The 19922-nt window shown below is 39.6% G+C and overlaps 1 non-coding gene across 1 annotated transcript; it reads left to right on the top strand.

The window, feature by feature from the left end:
- Positions 1–18601: 18601 nt before the first annotated feature.
- Positions 18602–18709, top strand: LOC148544173 (small nucleolar RNA R71). Its single transcript, XR_015901436.1, has one exon. It is a non-coding gene; the product is annotated as a small nucleolar RNA R71 (small nucleolar RNA).
- The last annotated feature ends 1213 nt before the right edge of the window (positions 18710–19922 follow it).

Here is a 19922-nt window from a genome sequence, read left to right as displayed (position 1 = left end):
GCAAGTGCACTGGGTCGTCCAAGTAATACCTTACGTGAGTAAGGGTCGATCCCACGGAGATTGTCGGCTTGAAGCAAGCTATGGTTCTCTTGTAACTCTTAGTCAGGATATCAATAATTCTCATATTTAATTGTAAAAAGTAAAAGAGCATGAAATAAATACTTGTTTTGCAGTAATGGAGAACAGGTTGAGGTTTTGGAGATGCTCTATCTTCTGAATCTCTGCTTTCCTACTGTCTTCTTTTTCATGCACGCAAGGCTCCTTCCATGGCAAGCTGTATGTTGGTGGATCACCGTTGTCAATGGCTACCATCCGTCCTCTCAGTGAAAATGGTCCAAATGCGCTGTCACCGCACGGCTAATCATCTATCGGTTCTCACTCATGTTGGAATAGGATCCATTGATCCTTTTGCGTCTGTCACTACCGCCAGCACTCGTGAGTTTGAAGCTCATCACAGTCATCCCTTCCCAGATCCTACTCGGAATACCACAGACAAGGTTTAGACTTTTCGGATCTCAGGAATGGCCGCCAATAATTCTAGCCTATACCACGAAGGTTCTAATCTTATATTAGAAACCCAAGAGATATACTCTCAAGCTATTGCAGATAGAACGGAGGTAGTTGTCAGGCACGCGTTCATAGGTGAGAATAATGATGAGTGTCACGGATCATCACATTCATCAAGTTGAAGTGCGAGTGAATATCTTAGAATAGAAACAAGCGTGATAGAATGGAAAACAGTAGTAATTACATTAATTCATCGAGACACAGCAGAGCTCCTCACCCCCAACCATAGGGTTTAGAGACTCATGCCGTAGAGAATACAATATGAAACGTGTGAAGTGTCATGAGGTATCCAAATACAATAGCAAAAGGTCCTATTTATAGAAAACTAGTAGCCTAGGGTTTACAGAAATGAGTAAATGATGCAGAATCCACTTCCGGGCCCACTTGGTGTGTGCTTGGGCTGAGCATTGAAGTTTTCACATGTAGAGACTTTTCTTGGAGTTAAACGCCAGCTTTTGTGCCAGTTTGGGCGTTTAACTCTAGCTTTTATGCTAGTTCTGGCGTTTTGACGCCAAAATTTTTATGCTAACTTGGAACGCCGGTTTGGGCCATCAAATCTCAGGCAAAGTATGGACTATTATATATTTCTGGAAAGCCCAGGATGTCTACTTTCCAACGCAATTGAGAGCGCGCCAATTGAGCTTCTGTAGCTCCAGAAAATTCACTTCGAGTGCAGGTAGGTCAGAATCCAACAGCATCTGCAGTCCTTTTTCAGCCTCTGAATCAGATTTTTGCTCAGTTCCCTCAATTTCTGCCAGAAAATGCCTGAAATCATAGAAAAATACAAAAACTCATAGTAAATTCCAGAAATGTGATTTTTGAATAAAAACTAATAAAAACATAATAAAAACTAACTAAAATATACTAAAAACATACTAAAAACAATGTCAAAAAGCGTATAAATTATCCGCTTATTACAACACCAAACTTAAATTGTTGCTTGTCCCCAAGCAACTGAAAATCAAATAGGATAAAAAGAAGAGAATATACTATAAATTTCAAATTATCAATGAAACTTAGCTCCAATTAGATGAGCGGGACTAGTAGCTTTTTGCCTCTAAACAGTTTTGGCATCTCACTCTATCCTTTGAAGTTTAGAATGATTGGCATCTTTAGGAACTCAGAATTTAGATAGTGTTATTGATTCTCCTAGTTCAGTATTTGTTGATTCTTGAACACAGTTACTTTATGAGTCTTGGCCGTGACCCTAAGCATTTTGTTTTCCAGTATTACCACCAGATACATAAATGTCACAGACACAAAACTGGGTGAACCTTTTCAGATTGTGACTCAGCTCTGCTAGAGTCCCCAATTAGAGGTGTCCAGAGCTCTTAAGCGCACTCTTTTTACTTTGGACCACGACTTTAACCGCTCAGTCTCAAGTTTTTACTTGACACCTTCACGCCACAAGCACATGGTTAGGGACAACTTGGTTTAGCCGCTTAGGCCAGAATTTTATTCCTGTGGGCCCTCCTATCCACTGATGCTCAAAGCCTTGGATCCTTTCTATTGCCCTTGAATTTTGGTTTAAAGGGCTATTGGCTTTTTCTGCTTGCTTTTTCTTTTTTTTTTCTTTCTTTTTCTTTTATCTTTTTTCGCCTTTTTTTTTCGCAAGCTTTTCACTGCTTTTTCTTGCTTCAAGAATCAATTTTATGATTTTTCAGATTATCAATAACATTTCTCCTTTTCCATCATTCTTTCAAGAGCCAACAATTTTAACATTCATAAACAACAAATTCAAAAGACATATGCACTGTTCAAGCATTCATTCAGAAAAAAAAAGTATTGTCACCACATCAAAATAATTAAACTAATTTCAAGGTTGAATTCGAAATCATGTACTTCTTGTTCTTTTGTGATTTAAAACATTTTTCCTTTAAGAAATGTGATAGATTTATAGGACATTCATAGCTTTAAGACATAAACTTTAAATTTTATTAATCATGGAAAATAAAAATAAGACTCAAAAATAAATATAAGAGCAGACCAATAATAATAGAAGACAAAAAATTAAAAACAGAAAAATAAATGACTCTTAAAATAGATTCCTAATAATAAAGGTTATCACAGAGTTAGGACTCAACAACCTTGATTTTGAGAAGTGGATGCTCCTTCCTTCTGTGGGGTGTTTGGTCCTTCAAGGGAGAGCTTCTGGTGCTTCAGCTCCTGTAGCTCACGCCCCTGCTTCTCCTGTTCCTTAAGCAGCTTGCAGAGCATGCAGTTTTGATTCTGCTGTTCTTCCTTAAGTTGCTCCACAGCTTCTTGCAGCTTGGTGATAGATGCTTTTAGGCGGGTCCAGTAGTCAATTTTAGGGATTTCTGGGAGGAACTCCTGCGCCCTCCTTTTGATGGAGTTATCTTGCACTTGTTGTCCTTCCATTGACTTCTTGGTGATTGGGTGTTCGATTGGGATGAATTCATCAACTCCCATCCTCACCCCAGCATCTTTACATAGCAGAGAAATTAAGTTTGGGTATGCCAGTTTGGCTTCAGTGGAATTCTTGTTTGCAATTGTGTAAATCTCACAAGAAATCAGATGATGAATCTCCACTTCGTTTCCCAGCATAATACAATGAATCATCACTGCTCTTTTGACAGTGACGTCAGAGCGGTTGCTAGTGGGCAGTATAGAACGTCCAATGAAGTCCAACTAGCCTCTTGCGACTGGTTTGAGATCTCCTCTCTTGAGTTGGTTTAGGACACCTTTTGAATTGGTTATCCACTTAGTTCCAGGGAGGCATATGTCATCTAGAACTTAGTTCAACCCCTTATCTACTCTCACCATTCTCCTATTAAAGGATTCTGGATTATCTTGTAGTTGAGGCAGTTTGAAGACCTCTCTTATTTTGTCCAGGTGGAAGTAAATAAACCTCCCTTGACCATAGTTCTGTAGGTATGAAAGGCGGTTCCAGTTATTCTCTGCTTATCTGTCAGCCACAGATTTGAGTAGAATTCCTGAACCATGTTTCTTCCAACCTTTGTCTCAGGATTAGCTAGAATTTCCCATCCTCTGTTTCGAATTTGCTCTTGGATCTCCGGATATTCGTCTTCTTTCAGATCGAATTTAACTTCCGGGATCACTGACCTCAGACCCATTATTTTGTGGTAATGGTATGCATGTTCTTTGGTTAAGAACCTCTCTTGATTCCAAAGACTCTTTGGAGTATTCTCTTTTCTTGCCTCTTTTGTTAGTTTGTTTTCCTTTAGGAGCCATGATCTTAATGAGTCTTAGCTCGGTGATCACGAAAAAATACACCAAACTTAGAGGTTTGCTTGTCCTCAAGCAAAAGAAGGAAAAGGAGAGAGATAGGAGGAGAGGCAAATTCGAATGGTGGAGAGCTGGGGATGGCCGAATGTGTATTTATAAGTGGAAGGGAGGGATTTCGAAAATTTGAAAAAGATATGACATAAAGATATTATTGGTGAAAAAAATAGAACCATGATATGAAAAAGATGAGATTTTAAAATGGAAAAGATATGAAGAGGTTAAATCTGAAAATTTGTTGATGCATCTAAGAATTAAGAGATGATATGATGAGTTGGAAAAGATTTGGAAAGAAATTGAGAAGATATTTGAGTTTTTGAAGAAGATTTGGGAAGGATTTGAAAGAAATTTGAAAAGGAATTTAGAAAATTGTTGAATTTTTGAAAATTGAAGGTGAATGATGAAAATTTGTAACATGTTTATGCAGAAAATTATGAGTCAAAACATGAAAATTTGAAAAATTTTGAAGTGAAAAACAAAATCCTCTCCCCCTACCTTTCTGGCGTTAAACGCCTAGAATGGTATCCATTCTGGTGTTTAACGCCCATATATTGGCCATTGTGGGCGTTTAACGCCCAGCCAGGTACCCTGGCTGGCGTTAAATGCCAGAAATCTTTTGTTACTGGGCGTTTTTCTGAACGCCCAGGATGCTGCAATTCTGGCGTTAAACGCCCAGAATGGTACCCATTCTGGCGTTTAACGCCCAAAATGGTATCTTTACTGGCATTAAACGCCCAGAATGGTATCCATTCTGGCGTTTAACACCCAAAATGCCCTTTTACTGGCGTTTTCTTGCCAGTGAGCTCCTTTTCTCTGCTTTTTGCACTGAATCCTTCTGTAACTCTGTGAATTCCTACAATTTGATGATTAATCTTGAAGAAAATTTATATCAAACTTCTATAAGTATTAATTAAAACAAATAACTTGCTAATGGCTGGGTTGCCTCCCAGTAAGCGCTTCTTTATTGTCTTTAGCTGGACCTTGACTGAGCTTTATTCTAGTCTCAGTTTTGAGCATTCTTGCTCAAAATTACTTTCAAGATAATATTTGATTCTCTGTCCATTAACAATGAACTTTTTGTAAGAGTCAATATCCTGAAGCTCAACATATCCATAGGGTGATACACTTGTAATCACATATGGTCCCCTCCACCGGGATTTCAATTTCCCGAAGAATAGTCTGAGCCTAGAGTTAAACAGCAGAACCTTCTGTCCTGGTTCAAAGACTCTAGATGACAGTTTCTTGTCATGCCACCTTTTTGCTTTCTTCTTCTAAATTTTTGCATTTTCAAAAGCATTTAGTCTGAATTCCTCTAGCTCATTTAGCTGGAGCAATCTTTTCTCTCCAGCTAACTTAGCATCCAGGTTTAGGAATCTGGTGGCCCAGTAGGCCTTATGTTCCAGTTTCAGGGGAAGATGACAGGCCTTGCCATACACAAGCTGGTATGGAAAGGTTCCTATAGGAGTATTGAATGCTGTTCTGTATGCCCACAGAGCATCATCTAAGCTTTTTGCCCAATCCTTTCTACGGACAATTACAGTCCGTTCCAGGATTCTTTTTAGTTCTCTATTAGAGACTTCAGCCTGCCCATTTGTCTGTGGATGATATGGAGTTACTACTTTATGGCTAATTCCATATCAGACCATAGCAGAGTAAAGCTGTTTATTGCAGAAATGAGTGCCCTATCACTGATGAGTACTCTGGGAACACCAAATCTGCTGAATATATGTTTCTGGAGGAACTTCAGCACTGTCTTAGTATCATTAGTGGGTGTGGCAATTGCTTCTACCCATTTAGATACGTAGTCTACTGCCACCAGAATGTAAGTGTTTGAGTATGATGGTGGGAAAGGACCCATGAAGTCAATACCCTATACATCAAATAACTCAATCTCTAATATCCCTTGTTGAGGCATGGCATAACCATGAGATAAGTTACCAGCTCTCTGGCAACTGTCACAGTTACGCACAAACTTTCGGGCATCTCTATAGAGAGTAGGCCAGTAGAAACCACATTGGAGGACCTTAGTGGCTGTTCGCTCACCTCCGAAATGTCCTCCATACTGTGATCCATGGCAATGCCATAGGATTTTCTATGCCTCCTCTCTAGGTACGCATCTGCGGATCATTCCGTCTGCACATCTCTTAAAGAGATATAGTTCATCCCATAAGTAGTACTTTGCATCAGAAATTAGTTTTTTCGTTTGCACCCTGCTGTACTCTTTGGGTATGAACCTCACAGCTTTATAGTTTGCAATGTCTTCAAACCATGGTGCTCCCTGAATGGCGAAGAGTTGATCATCCAGAAAAGTCTCAGAGATCTTAGTAGGAGGGAGGGACGCCCCTGCTACTGGTTCTATCTGGGACAGGTGATCAGCTACCTGGTTCTCTGTCCCTTTTCTGTCTCTTATTTTTATATCAAACTCTTGCAGAAGCAACACCCATCTTATGAGCCTGGGTTTTGAATCCTGCTTTGTGAGTAGGTATTTAAGAGCAGCATGGTCAGTATACACAATCACCTTTGAACCTACTAAATAGGATCTAAACTTGTCAATGGCATAAACTACTGCAAGCAGCTCTTTTTCTGTGGTTGTGTAGTTTTTTTGTGCGTCATTTAGAACATGGCTGGCATAGTAAATGATGTGCAGAAACTTGTTATGCTTCTGTCCCAGCACTACACCAATGGCATGGTCACTGGCATCACACATTAGTTCGAATGGTAATATCCAGTCTGGTGCAGAAATAACTGGTGCTGTGACTAGCTTAGCTTTCAGAGTTTCAAACGCCTGCAGACACTCTGTGTCAAACACAAATGGTGTGTCAGCAGCCAGCAGATTGCTCCGAGGTTTTGTAATTTTTGAAAAATTCTTTATAAACCTCCTATAGAATCCTGCATGCCCCAGAAAGCTTCTGATTACCTTAACATTGGCAGGTGGTGGTAATTTTTCAATTACTTCCACTTTAGCTTGCTCCACCTCTATTCCCTTGTTTGAAATTTTATGCCCAAGGACAATTCCTTCAGTCATCATAAAGTGATATTTTTCCCAGTTTAAAACTAGGTTGGTCTCTTGGCACCTTTTCAGAACAAATGCTAAATGGTCAAGGCAGGAGCTGAATGAGTCTCCAAATACTGAAAAGTCATCCATGAAGACTTCCAAGAATTTTTCTACCATATCAGAGAAGATAGAGAGCATGCACCTCTGAAAGGTTGCAAGTGCATTGCACAGACCAAAAGGCATCCTTCTGTAGGCAAATACTCCAGAAGGACATGTGAATGCTGTTTTCTCTTGGTCTTGAGGATCTACTGCAATTTGGTTGTAACCCGAATAGCCATCCAAAAAGCAGTAATAGTCAAGACCTGCTAGTCTTTCTAGCATCTGGTCTATGAATGGTAAAGAAAAATGATCCTTTCGGGTGGTTGTATTGAGCCTTCTGTAGTCGATACACATACGCCACCCTGTAACTGTTCTTGTAGGAACCAGTTCATTCTTTTCATTGTGAACCACTGTCATCCTCCTTTTTTGGATACAACTTGGACAGTGCTTACCCAGGGGCTATCAGAAATAGGATAAATAATCCCAGCCTCTAGTAACTTAGTAACCTCTTTCTGCACCACCTCCTTCATGGCTGGATTTAGCCGCCTCTGTGGTTGTTCCACTGGCTTAGCATCATCCTCTAATAGGATCTTGTGCATGCATCTTGCTGGGCTAATGCCCTTAAGATCGCTTATGGACCACCCAAGAGCTGTCTTGTATGTCCTTAGCACTTGAATTAGTGCCTTCTCTTCCTGTGGATTTAAAGCAGTGCTTATGATCATTGGAAAAGTGTCACCCTCTCCCAAAAATGCATATTTCAAGGATGGTAGCAGTGGTTTGAGCTCGGGTTTAGGAGGTTTCTCCTCTTCCTAAGGAATTTTCAAAGGTTCTTTTATTTCCTCTGATTCCTCCAGATCAGGTTGAACATCTTTAAAGATGTCCTCTAGCTCTGATTCGAGACTTTCAGTCATATTGATCTCTTTCACCAAAGAGTCAATAATATCAGCGCTCATGCAGTCATTTGATGTGTCTGGGTGCTGCATGGCTTTGACAGCATTTAACTTGAACTCATCCTCATTGACTCTCAGGGTCACCTCCCCTTTTTGTACATCAAATAAAGTTCGTCCAGTTGCTAGGAAAGGTCTTCCTAGAATGAGAGTTGCACTCTTGTGCTCCTCCATTTCCAGCACTAAAAAGTCAGTCGGAAAGGCGAATGGCCCAACCTCGACAATCATGTCCTCAATTATGCCTGATGGGTATTTAATGGAGCCATCAGCAAGTTGAAGACATATTCGGGTTGGTTTGACTTCTTCAGTCAAGCCAAGCTTTCTGATAGTGGATGCAGGTATTAGGTTGATACTTGCTCCAAGGTCACATAGAGCTGTCTTGGTACAAGCACCCTCTAATGTGCATGGTATCATAAAGCTTCCTGGATCTTTAAGCTTCTCTGGTAAGCTTTTCAGAATGACTGCACTGCATTCTTCAGTGAGAAAAACTTTTTCCGTTTCTCTCCAATCCTTGTTATGACTTAAGATCTCTTTCATGAACTTAGCATAAGATGGTATTTGCTCAAGTGGCTCTGCAAACGGGATCTTTATCTCAAGAGTCCTGTGATAGTCTGCAAAGCGGGCAAATTGTTTATCCTGTTCTGCTTGGCAGAGTTTCTGAGGATAACGCATCTTGGCTTTATATTCTTCAACCTTAGTTGCTGCAGGTTTATTCCCTACAGAGGTGGTTGGAGAAGCCTTCTTAGAGGGGTTACTATCAGCACTTGCAGGTGTCTGATCCCTCATTGGCATTTGAACGCCAGGATTGGGTGCTGGATGGGCGTTTAACGCCAACTTCCCACCCTTTTCTGGTGTTTGAACGCCAGAACTGGGCAAGGAATGGGCATTTAACGCCAACTTTTCCCCCTTTTTTGGCGTTTGAATGCCAGAAGTGGGCATCCACTGGTGTTTGACGCCAATCTTTCACCCTTTTCTAGCGTTTGAACGCCAGAATTATTCCTCTCTGGGCTCTTGCCATCCTCAGAGGGATTTTGGACAGTGGTTTGGTTATCCTCTGTTAGTTGTTCCTTTCTTGGCTTTCTGCTACTTTGAGCTGAATTATTCAATGTCTTCCCGCTCCCTAGTTGAACAGCTTGGCATTCTTCTGTTAGATGTTTAGATAGCTGCTGTCTTGTCTAATTCAATTGTGCTTCCATATTCTTGTTAGCATTTTTAGTGTCTTGGAGTATCTCTTTAAATTCTGCTAATTGTTTTGTCATAAGGAGTATTTGCTGATTAAGTTCAACAATCTGTTCTTGAGGATTAGGATCAGTAGTTACTGCCCTAGCCTCTTCTTTTATGGAAGACTCACTACTTGAGTACAGATGTTGATTTCTAGCAACCGTATCTATGAGTTCTTGAGCCTCTTCAATTGTCTTTCTCATGTGTATAGATCCACTAGCTGAGTAGTCTAGAGATATTTGAGCTCTTTTTGTAAGCCCATAGTAGAAGATGTCTAACTGTACCCACTCTGAAAATATTTCAGAGGGGCATTTCCTTAGCATCCCTCTATACCTCTCCCAGGCATTATAAAGGGATTCATGATCCTCTTGTTTAAAGCCTTGGATGTCCAGCCTTAGCTGTGTCATCTTTTTTGGAGGGTAAAATTGATTCAGGAATTTGTCTGATAACTGTCTCCATGTTTTTATGCTTGCTGAGGGTTGGTTATTTAACCACCTCTTAGCTTGATCTTTTATAGCAAATAGAAACAGTAATAATCTGTAGACATCCTAATCTACTTCTTTATCACTTACTGTGTCAGCAATTTGTAAGAACTATGCCAGAAACTCAGTAGGTTCTTCCTGTGAAAGACCGGAATACTGGCAATTTTGCTGCACCATGATAATGAGCTGAGGATTTAGCTCAAAACTGCTTGCTTTGATGTGAGGTATAGAGATGCTACTCCCATATGTAGCTGTAAAGGGGTTAGCATATGACCCCAGAGTCCTTCTGGACTGTTCATTTCCACTTATGTCCATAATGGAGAAAAGGGAATTGATACGAATTGCAATTAAATTATATTTTTAAATTTTTTTATTTTATTTAATTAAAAGTAACCGAATAAAATAAAACAAAATAAATGGAAGATAAAATAAAAGTTTCAAAAATTAGAAGAAAATGAAATAAAAGCAAATTGACAACTAAATTAATTAATTGGTTAAAAAGATTTTGGAATTAGCAACTAGAAAGATATGATTGAAAATTATTTTGAAAAAGATATGATTGAGAAGATATGATTGCAATTTATTAAAAAAATATGATTGAAAAGATATGATTGAAGAAATTAAAAAGATTTGATTTTTGAAAAAGATTTGAAAAGATCAATTTTTGAAATTAGAATTTTGACTTGACAAAAAAAGATATGATTTTGAAAATCTTTGACTAATTTAATGCAAAATTTCGAAATTTATGAGTAAAATAAGGAAAAATATTTTTTTAATTTTTGAATTTTAATGAGGAAAGAGAAAAACAACAAAATGACACTAAACTTAGAAATTTTAGATCAAAACAAAGAGAACAAACAAGAAAACTTTGAATGTCAAGATGAACACCAAGAACACTTTGAAGATCAAGATGAACACCAAGAACAAATTTTTTGAAAAAATTTTTTAAGTGAATAAAAGCACAAGAGATACCAAACTTAAAATTTTTAGAAAATCAAACACAAATTTTCGAAATTTTAAAGGAAAACACAAAGAAGACACCAAACTTAGAATTTTTAAAGATCAAGAAAGAACTAAGAACATGCAAATTTGAAAAATTGAAAGAAAATAAAAGCATGCAATTGACACCAAACTTAAAATATGAAACTAAACTCAAATAAAAGACTCAAATTTAGTGACTCTAAACCAACAAAAATAAATTATTCCTAATCTAAGCAACAAGATAAACCGTCAGTTGTCCAAACTCGAACAATCCCCGGCAACGGCGCCAAAAACTTGGTGCACGAAATCACAATCACACTTTTGCAATTCCGCACAACTAACCAGCAAGTGCACTGGGTCGTCCAAGTAATACCTTACGTGAGTAAGGGTCGATCCCACGGAGATTGTCGGCTTGAAGCAAGCTATGGTTCTCTTGTAACTCTTAGTCAGGATATCAATAATTCTCAGATTTAATTGTAAAAAGTAAAAGAGCATGAAATAAATACTTGTTTTGCAGTAACAGAGAACATGTTGAGGTTTTGGAGATGCTTTATCTTCTGAATCTCTGGTTTCTACTGTCTTCTTCTTCATGAACGCAAGGCTCCTTCCAGGGCAAGCTGTATGTTGGTGGATCACCATTGTCAATGGCTACCATCTGTCCTCTCAATGAAAATGGTCCAAATGCGCTGTCACTGCACGGCTAATCATTTGTCGGTTCTCACTCATGTTGGAATAGGATCCATTGATCCTTTTGCGTCTGTCACTACGCCCAGCACTCATGAGTTTGAAGCTCGTCACAGTCATTCCTTCCCAGATCCTACTTGAAATACCATAGACAAGGTTTAGACTTTCCGGATCTCAGGAATGGCCGCCAATAATTCTAGCCTATATCACGAAGGTTCTAATCTTAGATTAGAAACCCAAGAGATATGCTCTCAAGCTATATCAGATAGAACAAAGGTGGTTGTCAAGCACGCATTCATAGGTGAGAATAATGATGAGTGTCACGGATCATCACATTCATCAAGTTGAAGTGCAAGTGAATATCTTAGAATAGAAACAAGCGTGATAGAATGGAAAACAGTAGTAATTGCATTAATTCATCGAGACACAGCAGAGCTCCTCACCCCCAACCATGGGGTTTAGAGAATCATTCCGTAGAGAATACAATATGAAATGTGTGAAGCGTCATGAGGTATCCAAATACAATAGCAAAAGGTCCTATTTATAGAAAACTAGTAGCCTAGGGTTTACAGAAATGAGTAAATGATGCAGAATCCACTTTCGGGCCCACTTGGTGTGTGCTTGGGCTGAGCATTGAAGCTTTCACATGTAGAGACTTTTCTTGGAGTTAAACTCCATCTTTTGTGCCAGTTTGGTAGTTTAACTCCAGCTTTGATTACACTTTGATTATGTAAAATTCATTGCTCTTTCTTTCCCTGGCACTGGTGCCAAAAAACATGATGCCAATACCATGGTTCACAACTTCGCACAACTAACCAGCAAGTGCACTGGGTCGTCCAAGTAATACCTTACGTGAGTAAGGGTCGAATCCCACGGAGATTGTTGGTATGAAGCAAGCTATGGTCACCTTGTAAATCTCAGTCAGGCGGATATCAGATGGTTATGGAGTTTTCGAATTTAATTAATAAAATAGGGATAGAAATACTTATGTAAATCATTGGTGAGAATTTCAGATAAGCGAATAGAGATGCTTTCGTTCCTCTGAACCTTTGCTTTCCTGCTATCTTCATCCAATCAGTCTTACTCCTTTCCATGGCTGGCTTTATGTGATACATCACCACTGTCAATGGCTACTTTCGGTCTTCTCTCGCGAAAATGATCCAAATGCCCTGTCACGGCACGGCTAATCGTCTGGAGGCATCACCCTTTTCAATGGTTTCATCCTATCCTCTCAGTGAAAATGGTCAACGCACCCTGTCACGGCACGGCTATTCATCTGTCGGTTCTCGATCATGTTGGAATAGGATTTACTATCCTTTTGCGTCTATCACTACGCCCAACAATCGCGAGTTTGAAGCTCGTCACAGTCATTCAATCATTGAATCCTACTCGGAATACCACAGACAAGGTTTAGACTTTCCGGATTCTCTTGAATGCCGCCATCATTCTAGCTTACACCACGAAGATTCCGATTAAGAGATCTAAGAGATACTCATTCAATCTAATGTAGAACGGATGTGGTTGTCAGGCACGCGTTCATAGGGAATGATGATGATTGTCACATTCATCACATTCAGGTTGAAATACGAATGAATATCTTGGAAGCGAAATAAGATGAATTGAATAGAAAACAGTAGTACTTTGCATTAATCTTTGAGGAACAGCAGAGCTCCACACCTTAATCTATGGAGTGTAGAAACTCTACCGTTAAAAATACATAAGTGAAAGGTCCAGGCATGGCCGAATGGCCATCCCCTCTGATCTAAGAACCAGGCATCCAAAGATGTTCAAAGATACAATCCAGGATCAAAAGATCCCTAATACAATAGTAAAATGTCCTATTTATAATAAACTAGCTACTAGGGTTTACAGAAGTAAGTAATTGATGCATAAATCCACTTCTGGGGCCCACTTGGTGTGTGCTTGGGCTGAGCTTGAGTTTTGCACGTGTAGAGGTCCTTCTTGGAGTTGAACGCCAGCATTTGTGCCAGTTTGGGCGTTCAACTCTGGTTTTGGATCCTTTTCTGGCGCTGGACGCCAGAATTGGGCAGAGAGCTGGCGTTGAACGCCAGTTTGCGTCATCTATTCTTGGCCAAAGTATGGACTATTATATATTGCTGGAAAGCCCTGGATGTCTACTTTTCAAAGAAATTGGAAGCGCGCCATTTTGAGTTCTGTAGCTCCAGAAAATCCATTTTGAGTGCAGGGAGGTCAGAATCCAACAGCATTAGCAGTCCTTCTTCAACCTCTAAATCTGATTTTTGCTCAAGTCCCTCAATTTCAGCCAGAAAATACCTGAAATCACAGAAAAACACACAAACTCATAGTAAAGTCCAGAAATGTGAATTTAACATAAAAACTAATGAAAACATCCCTAAAAGTAACTAGATCCTACTAAAAACATACTAAAAACAATGTCAAAAAGCGTATAAATTATCCGCTCATCACAACACCAAACTTAAATTGTTGCTTGTCCCCAAGCAACTGAAAATCAAATAGGATAAAAAGAAGAGAATATACTATAAATTCCAAACTATCAATGAAACATAGCTTCAATCATATGAGCGGGACTTATAGCTTTTTGCCTCTTGAATAGTTTTGGCATCTCACTTTATTCATTGAAGTTCAGAATGATTGGCATCTATAGGAACTCAGAGTTCAGATAGTGTTATTGACTCTCCTAGTTCAGTATGATGATTCTTGAACACAGCTATTTTATGAGTCTTGGCTGTGGCCCTAAGCACTTTGTTTTCCAGTATTACCACCGGATACATAAATGCCACAGACACGTAATTGGGTGAACCTTTTCAGATTGTGACTTAGCTTTGCTAAAGTCCCCAATTAGAGGTGTCCAAGGTTCTTAAGCACACTCTTTTTTTGCTTTGGACCTTGACTTTAACCGCTCAGTCTCAAGTTTTCACTTGACACCTACACGCCACAAGCACATGGTTAGGGACAGCTTGGTTTAGCCGCTTAGACCAGGATTTTATTCCTTTAGGCCCTCCTATCCACTGATGCTCAAAGCCTTGGGATCCTTTTTATTTGCCCTTGCCTTTTGGTTTTAAGGGTTATTGGCTTTTTGCTCTTGCCTCTTGGTTTTAAGAGCTTTTGGCTTTTTCTACTTGCTTTTTCTTTTTTTTTTCTCTTTTTTTTTCGCCTATTTTTTTTTCTGCAAGCTTTGTTCTTTGCTGCTTTTTCTTGCTTCAAGAATCATTTTTATGATTTTTCAGATTATCAAATAACATGTCTCCTTGTCATCATTCTTTCAAGAGCCAACATATTTAACATTCTTAAACAACAACTTCAAAAGACATATGCACTGTTCAAGCATTCATTCAGAAAATAAGAAACATTGTCACCACATCAATATAATTAAGCTAAGTTCAAGGATAAATTCGAAACTCGTGTACTTCTTGTTCTTTTGAATTAAAACATTTTTCATTTAAGAGAGGTGATGGATTCATAGGACATTCATAACTTTAAGACAAAGTTACTAACTACTAATGATCATGTAATGAAGACACAAACACAGATAAGCACATAACATAGAAAACGAAAAACAGAAGAAATAAGAACAAGGAATGAATCCACCTTAGTGATGGTGGCGTTTCCTTCTTGAGGAACCAATGATGTCCTTGAGCTCTTCTATGTCTCTTCCTTGTCTTTGTTTCTCCTCCCTCATTGCTTTTTGATCTTCTCTTATTTTATGGAGCATGATGGAGTGCTCTTGATGTTCCACCCTTAATTGTCCCATGTTGGCACTTAATTCTCCTAGGGAGGTGTTGATTTGCTCCCAATAGTTTTGTGGAGGAAAATGCATTTGAGGCATCTCCTGGATCTCATGGTGATGAGCTTCCTATGCCTCTTGAGCTCCATGAATGGGCTCTCTTGCTTGCTCCATCTTTTTCTTAGTGATGGGCTTCTCTTCCTTAATAGAAATGTCTCCTTCTATGAAAGCTCCAGCTGAGTAACATAGATGGCAGATAAGATGAGGAAAAGCTAGCCTTGCCATGGGGGATGACTTTTCGGCTATTTTGTAGAGTTCATTAGAGATGACTTCATGAACTTCTATTTCCTCTCCAATCATGATGCTAAGAATTATGATGGCCCGATCCACAGTAACTTCAGATCGGTTGCTAGTGGGAATGATTGAGCATTGAATGAACTCCAACCATCCTCTAGCCACAGGCTTGAGGTCCAATCTTCTTAGTTGAACCGGCTTGCCTTTGGAGTCAATCTTCCATTGAGATCCTTCCACACATATGTACATAAGGACTTGGTCCAACCTTTGATTAAAGTTGACCCTTCTAGTGTAGGGGCGTTCATCTCCTTGCATCATGGGCAAGTTGAACGCCAACCTCACATTTTTCGGACTAAAATCTAAATATTTCCCCCGAACCATTGTAACGTAGTTCTTTGGATTCGGGTTCTTACTTTGATCATGGTTCTTGGTGATCCATGCATTGGCATAGAACTCTTGAACCATTAGGATGCCGACTTGTTGGATGGGATTTGTTAGAACTTCCCAACCTCTTCTTTGAATTTCATGTCGGATCTCCGGATACTCATTTCTTTTGAGTTTGAAAGGGACCTCGGGGATCACCTTCTTCTTGGCCACAACATCATAGAAGTGGTCTTGATGGGCTTTGGAGATGAACCTTTCCATCTCCCATGACTCGGAGGTGGAAGCTTTTGTCTTCCCTTTCCCCTTTCTAGAAGATTCTCCGGTCTTAGGTGCCATCAATGGTAATGGAAAAACAAAAAAGCCTATGCTTTTACCACACCAAACTTAGAATATTGCTCACCCTCGAGCAATAAAAGAAAGAATAGAGGAAGAAGAAGAAGAAAATATGGAGAAGAGGGGTGAAGTGTGTTTCGGCCAAGTAGAGAGGAGAGGGTTGTGGTGTGTGAAAATGAGGAAGAATGGAGGGCTATATATAGGGGAGGGAGGGGAGTTAAGGTTCGGCCATTTAGGGTGGGTTTGGGTGGGAAATTGGTTTTGAATTTTGAAGGTAGGTGGAGTTTATGAGGTAGGTTTATGGGAAAGTGTGTATGGATGTGAGTGGTGAAGAGGTGATGGGGAAGAGAGATTGAGGTGATTGGTGAAGGGTTTTTGGGGAAGGGTGTTTATGGGATTGTGTGAAAGAGAGGTGAGAAGAAGTGAGTGGAGGTAGGTGGGGATCCTGTGGGATCCACAAATCCTGAGATGATCCTGTGGGGTCCACAGATCCTGAGGTGTTCAAGGATTTACACCCTTGCACCAAATTAGGCATGCAAAATGCCCTTGCACGCAACTCTGGGCGTTCAACGCCAGGTTGGTGCCCATTTTGGGCGTTCAATGCCCATTTACTGGCCATTTCTGGCGTTGAACGCCAGAACCATGCTTGTTCTGGGCGTTCAGCGCCCAGATACTGCCCATTTTGGGCGTTCAGCGCCAGAACCATGCTCTGTTCTGGCGTTGAACGCCAGACAGATGCTTCCTCCAGGGTGTGATTTTTCTTCTGCGGTTTTTGATTCCATTTTTAATTTTTTTGTTTATTTTGTGACTCCTCATGATCATGAACCTATAAAGACATATAACTAAGAAAAATATAGTTAGATAAATAAAAATTGGGTTGCCTCCCAACAAGCGCTTCTTTAATGTCAATAGCTTGACAGTGGGCTCTCATGGAGCCTCACAAATGTTTAGAGCATTGTTGAAACTCTCCAACACCAAACTTAGAGTTTGGATATGGGAGTTCAACACCAAACTTAGAGTTTGGTTGTGGCCTCCCAACACCAAACTTAGAGTTTGACTGTGGGGACTTTGTTTGACTCTGCTTTGAGAGAAGCTTTTTATGCTTCCTCTCCATGGATGTAGAGAGAGATCCTTGAGTTGTAAACACAAGGTTGTCCTCATTCAATTGAAGGATTAATTCTCCTCTGTCCACATCAATCACAGCTCTTGCTGTGGCTAGGAAAGGTCTTCCTAGGATGATGGATTCATCCTCTTGCTTTCCAGTATCCAGGACTATGAAATCAGCAGGGATGTAAAGGCCTTCAACCTTTACTAACACGTCCTCTACTTGTCCATAAGCCTATTTTCTTGAATTATCTACCATCTCTAATGAGATTCTAGCAGCTTGCACCCTATAGATTCCCAGTTTCTCTATTACAGAGAGGGGCATGAGGTTTATTCCTGAACCAAGGTCACACAGAGCCTTAAAGATCATGGTGCCTATGGTACAAGGTATTATGAACTTTCCAGGATCCTGTCTCTTCTGAGGCAATGTCAGTTGATCCAGATCACTTAGTCCATTAGTGAACAAGGGACGCTCATCTTCCCAAGTTTCAATACCAAATAATTTGGCATTTAGCTTCATAATTCCACCAAGGAACTTGGCAGCTTGCTCTTCAGTAACATCCTCATTCTCTTCAGAAGAGGAATACTCATCAGAGCTCATGAAGGGCATAAGGAGGTTCAATAGAATCTCTATGGTCTCTAGATGAGCCTCAGAGTCCTTTGGTTCCTCAGAGGGAAGCTCCTTATTGATCACTGGACGTCCCAGGAGGTCTTCCTCCTTGGGATTCACGTCTTCTCCTTCCCTTACACGTTCGGCCATGGTGCTTATGTCAATGGCCTTGCACTCTCCTTTTGGGTTCTCTTCTGTATTGCTTGGGAGAGTACTAGGAGAGATTTCAGTGATCCTCTTACTCAGCTGGCCCACTTGTGCTTCCAAATTTCTAATGGAAGACCTTGTTTCATTCATGAAACTTACAGTGGCCTTGGACAGACCAGAGACTAAGTTTGCCAAATTAGAGGTATTTTGTTCAGAATTCTCTGTCTGTTGCTGAGTGGATGATGGAAAAGGCTTGCTATTGCTAAACCTGTTTCTTCCACCATTATTAAAGCCTTGTTGAGGCCTTTGATCCTTCCATGAGAGATTTGGATGATTTCTCCATGATGGATTATAGGTATTTCCATAAGGTCCACCCATGTAATTTACCTCCGCTATTGCAGGGTTTTCAGGATCATAAGCTTCTTCTTCAGAAGATGCCTCTTGAGTACTGTTGGATGCAGCTTGCATTCCATTCAGACTCTGAGAAATCATATTGACTTGCTGAGTCAATATTTTGTTCTGAGCCAATATGGCATTCAGAGTATCAACTTCAAGAACTCCCTTCTTCTGAGGCGTCCCATTACTCACAGGATTCCTCTCAGAAGTGTACATGAACTGGTTATTAGCAACTATGTCAATGAGTTCTTGAGCTTCTGCAGGCATTTTCTTTAGGTGAATGGATCCACCTGCAGAAGTATCCAATGACATCTTTGATAGCTCAGATAGACCATCATAGAATATATCCAGGATGGTCCATTCTGAAAGCATGTCAGAAGGACACTTTTTGGTCAGCTGCTTGTATCTTTCCCAAGCTTCATAGAGGGATTCACCTTCTTTCTGTCTGAAGGTTTGAACATCCACTCTAAGCTTGCTCAGTTTTTGAGGAGGAAAGAACTTGGCTAAGAAAGCCGTGACCAGCTTATCCCAAGAGTTCAGGCTGTCTTTGGGTTGAGAGTCCAACCACACTCTAGCTCTGTCTCTTACAGCAAAAGGGAAAAGCATGAGCCTGTAGACTTCAGGATTCACTCCATTAGTCTTAACAGTATCACAGATCTGCAAGAATTCAGTTAAGAACTGAAAAGGATCTTCAGATGGAAGTCCATGAAACTTGCAGTTCTGCTGCATCAGAGAAACTAGCTGAGGTTTCAGCTCAAAATTGTTTGCTCCAATGGTAGGGATGGAGATGCTTCTTCCATGTAAATTGGAATTAGGTGCAGTAAAGTCACCAAGCATTCTCCTTGCATTATTATTTTCGGCTGCCATCTCCTCTTCCTGTTCGAAAATTTCTGAAAGGTTCTCTCTGGATTGTTGTAATTTAGCTTCTCTTAGTTTCCTCTTCAGAGTCCTTTCAGGTTCTGGATCTGCTTCAACAAGAATGTTCTTGTCCTTGCTCCTGCTCATATGAAAAAGAGAGAACAGAAAAATAATAATAATAGGGGTCCTTTTTACCACAGTATAGAGGTCCCAGTGTGAGTAGAAGAAAAGAAGAAGAAGAAATTCGAACACAAATGGAAGAGGGGGTTCGAATTTGGGTGGGATGAAGTGTTAGTAGATGAATAAATAAATAGAAGGAGATGAGAGAGAGAAGGAGAATTTTCGAAAATAATTTTTGAAAAAGAGTTAGTGATTTTCGAAAATAGTTTTTGAAAAATGTTAGTAATTTTCGAAAATTAAGATTTAAAAATTGAAATAATTAGTTAATTAAAAAGAAATTTTGAAAAAGGGGGAGATATTTTCAAAAATTAGAGAGAGAGAGAGTTAGTTAGGTAGTTTTGAAAAAGATAAGAAACAAACAAAAAGTTAGTTAGTTAGTTGAAACAAATTTTGAAAAGATAAGAAGATAAGAAGTTAGAGAAGATATTTTGAAATCAAATTTTTGAAAAAAAAGTAATATAGGAAGATATTTTTGAAAAGATATGATTGAAATTAGTTTTGAAAAAGATTTGATTTTTAAAATCACAATTAATGACTTGATTCACAAGAAATCACAAGATATGATTCTAGAACTTAAAGTTTGAATCTTTCTTAACAAGTAAGCAACAAACTTGAAATTTTTGAATCAAAACATTAATTGTTATTGTTA

Source organism: Arachis ipaensis, chromosome B9 (assembly GCF_059453495.1).
Source record: "Arachis ipaensis isolate K30076 ecotype BB chromosome B9, ASM5945349v1, whole genome shotgun sequence".
Taxonomy (NCBI): domain Eukaryota; kingdom Viridiplantae; phylum Streptophyta; class Magnoliopsida; order Fabales; family Fabaceae; genus Arachis; species Arachis ipaensis.
The sequence above is the reverse complement of the archived record's forward strand: the minus strand, read 5'-3'. Positions and strand labels throughout refer to the sequence as shown.